The following is a 3,843-nucleotide window of genomic DNA, read 5'->3' on the forward strand; positions in this document are numbered from 1 at the left end:
CGCCCTTTATGAGAGGTGAAACGGGGTAAAGCAGCGTGAGGGGTGGGCAGGGTTGGGAAGAGGTTGGTGTGTGGGGCTGAGTGGGGCAGCCCAGGCAGCTGGGATCCCTCCTGGGGCTCCGGGGGACTGAGGTGCTTCCAGCAGCGTGGGTGAGGGGATCTCACAGCCTGACCCAGGGAGACAAGAGAGCTCAGGGACTTGTCCCTTGTCCCTGCTATTTCCATGCAAGCCAATGGCAGAGCCAGGCCAAGACCTTCAGCGATGCCCGGTGCCAACCACTGCCTGCTCGATCCTACCAGGCTTGTTTGCCTTGTGGTGCAGGGAGAGGCTCTGTCCCTGCTGTGCTGAGGGCTCTGCTGGGGCTGTCGGATGCCCCTGGCCACAGGTAGGGGTTTTTATTTCCTTACCCCAAAGCAAAGACCCAAACCTTGCCTGCAGCCCCGGGCGGGGGGCCGTGGGTCTGTGCCAGCCCCACGCTGCGTGTAGGAGAGGCTGAGCTCAGGCAGGGATGCTGACTTGGATGGGATTCCCTGGCCCGGCTCTATAATCTGTGATGAATGCACTTGCTCCCACATGCCTCTGTACAACCAGAGCTGTACATACCTTCGCCTACACGTGTTCAGGCACCCACCGCTGGGCACATGCAGCCCCTGGGTTAGTGCCCACCAGAGCTTCCTCCAACTGGCTGAGGGATGCTGCCCAAAAATGGGCTGGTGGCTGCAGACCTGGCTCCAGATCCCTCTGCGTGCAACCACAGGGTGTCAGGAGGAAGGTCCTGCATGTGCAGGGTGCAGCCTGGCTGTGCCCAGCCCTCCTGGGTTGGGAGGGAGGACATCCCTACGGTGCTTTCTGGAGAGGTCTCCTGGTAGCTGGTCCCCTGCAAGGGGCTGCAGGCTTGGCAGCTCAGTGCTGAGCACCCCTCCAGCCCACCTGTGAAATGGGCTCTGGAGGAGGCTCACCCAGCACTGGCTATTAGCCCACACAGTGTGTCCCAGTGGCTCACTGGGGCTGAATTAAGAGATGTTTAGACTCTGTGGAGCTCCCATTGCTTTGCAGATCTGCCCCAGATGTCCCCCTGGTTGCCTGGTGCTTCTCTAGACTGACTTAGAAGCATTTGAAAAGCAGGGCTTGCTTGCAGAGCCTCTTCTCCCAGGCCCCAGTGTGGCTTTTGCTGGGAAGCCCCCTTTTCCTGGTGTCCTGCTTTCTCCAGATTGTTTCCTGCCCTCTGAAAGTGTTTTCCCTTATTCCCTTCAACCTGGGAGACCCAACCACACCTTAAATCACTCCTGTGATAAGGGACTGGGTGACTCACTGAGAGTGCTTCTCCCTAAACCTCCTACCACAGCTTGGGACCTTATTTAGCTCATTTGCAAGGCAAACAGCTCTGCCAGCCCCGTGCCTGGATGAGCACCCTGTTGGAAATGTTCCCTCCATCCTTCCTCACAAGGGAAGGTTTTGGCTGTGGGATCACTGGGAGTTTCCAGTAGGATTTTCTGGTTATCTGGGATGCTATGGAGTGTGTCCAGGTGCTGGGCACAAGTGTCACGGGAAGGGATGTGCTCAGGTACTGAGACATCACTGTGCCAGTGTCCTGGAAGGACAGTGAGCTGTTCCCAAGGGCACTGATGGGGTTCCTTGGGTCTCCTGGCAGATACAGATGTCAATGTCGACTAAAGGCCAACCTGATGGTGCTTACAGGTGGTTCTGGGGGACACACAAGGCTTTGTCCATCCGTGCTAGGGATGCAGCAGTGGCAAGAGGCACAGCAGAGCTCAGAGCCCCTTGCACCAAGCTCCTCCAGGGCTGTGCTTGCAAAATGTCCAGAGAGGCTGAAGAAGGGGAAAGGGCTCTGGCAAGAGCACAGGTCATGCTGGGGGTATTTCCTCCTGCCTGGCTCTGCTGCAGCTCAGACTTCCCATTAAACCCATTAACCCCAGTGCTTTGTCACTGGTGCTGTCTGGCCCAAGCGTGCCTGGGAGCTTCAGCCATGGTGTGCAGCCCTGCCCTGGGCTGTGGGGCAATGGGCAGAGAAGGGTCTCAGCCAGGGTTAAGGTGGGAGGCAGGAGCTTGCCAGGCTCTTTTCCCTGCAGCCCCGGGTATGTGGAGGCACCTGGGGGCTGGACTGGGGGCACCTGGGGGCTGGACTGGGGGCACCTGGGGTGCAGGACTTGGACAATCAATGAGGAGCCTCAGCAGGGAAGAAGAATCACGCCCCTTGTTAACACGAAGTCTCAATGTATTGTCTTTAAAAATCCTTTTCTCCTTGCTGAGGATGGTGGAGGGGGTTGGAGCAGAGGTGGGGGGAGCCCTGCAGCCCCTGGCTGAGCCTCCTCTGCTCCCAGCCCCCCAGATCAAAGTGTCGAAGGCCCCTGAGCACAAACCCTTCCTCCACACCCCCTCTCTGCAGTGGGCGTTTGCTTTTGTGGAGGAAAAACATCCCTCTGAAGGGTGGGGAGAGCTCCTGTGGGCTCAGGCACTGGGCTGGGGGCACCTGGGGGCTGGACTGGGGGCACCTGGGGGCTGGACTGGCTGCCCGTGCAGTGCAGGACTTGGACAATCAATGAGGAGCCTCAGCAGGGAAGAAGAATCACGCCCCTTGTTAACACGAAGTCTCAATGTATTGTCTTTAAAAATCCTTTTCTCCTTGCTGAGGATGGTGGAGGGGGTTGGAGCAGAGGTGGGGGGAGCCCTGCAGCCCCTGGCTGAGCCTCCTCTGCTCCCAGCCCCCCAGATCAAAGTGTCGAAGGCCCCTGAGCACAAACCCTTCCTCCACACCCCCTCTCTGCAGTGGGCGTTTGCTTTTGTGGAGGAAAAACATCCCTCTGAAGGGTGGGGAGAGCTCCTGTGGGCTCAGGCACTGGGCTGAGTGGGGGAACCACTGGGCCAAAATACCCAAACTAGCTAAAACCACTAAAGACAGCCCAAAAGGAAGAGGTGGTTCCCAAAAGAGAACAGTGCGGTCCCTTGGGGGAGATGGAGGGGGTGGGATGGGTGTATTGGAGATGCCTGAAGTGGTTTTGGTGATATGGGAAGATGCTCAGGAGGGGTTTGTGAGATACAGGAACCCCAGGGTGGTTTAGTCTTCCCTCTCGGCTGGATTCAAGGCTGCTCCCAGCTCAGAGGTGGGGAAGGGCTCTGCAGGGCTGCCCAGCTTTGTTGCTGTGGCTCCACTGCTGCAAATTAGCAGTGTCCAAGGAAATGGCAGCTTGGAAACATTTTGGGACAGAAGCAGCTGTGTGTGTCAGGGATGTGGGGCTCAGCAGCAGCTTTGCCAGGGCATGGGACCCCACCATGGGCACCTGGTGTGTGCAGCTGCTTTGCTTCTTAAGGGCTATTGCTGGTAACTGCAGTGCCTTGGGAGAGGGAACTTGTGGGGCTGGGATGAGAGGAACAGCTATTGAAGTGAGGTGTCCTGTGAGGATCATCCAGGCAAAACAAACCAGTGGCCAAGCTGGGAAAGGAGCTCAGAGACCTCAGTTTGGGTCTTGCTCCAGTGTGATAGATGAGGTGATGCTGTGAGCCCTGGGGGACACTGCTGTCCTGAGTGTCCCCACGTTATCTGGTGGCCCTGATAAGCCAAATGGCTGGAGCCAGAGAGGAGTAAAAATGCAGTTCAGGTGCCTGTGTTTGCCAGGGGAATGTGCTGCTCCATCCCTGGGGGGATCCAGGACCCACAGGGGGCTCAGGGTCCAGCACTGTGGGCTTGCAGAGGGGAAGGGCTGGTGGCAAACCTGCCTGGATGGCTGTTGCCTGTTTGAGGTGAAATAACATCTTTGAAGGCTGTAATTGTGATTGCAGGTGGATTTGCAGGGTGGAGCCGTTCAGGGAAAGGCAGCTGGTTAA

This window comes from Chaetura pelagica, unplaced genomic scaffold (assembly GCF_000747805.2).
Source record: "Chaetura pelagica isolate M959 unplaced genomic scaffold, ChaPel_1.0 scaffold757, whole genome shotgun sequence".
Taxonomy (NCBI): Eukaryota; Metazoa; Chordata; class Aves; order Apodiformes; family Apodidae; genus Chaetura; species Chaetura pelagica.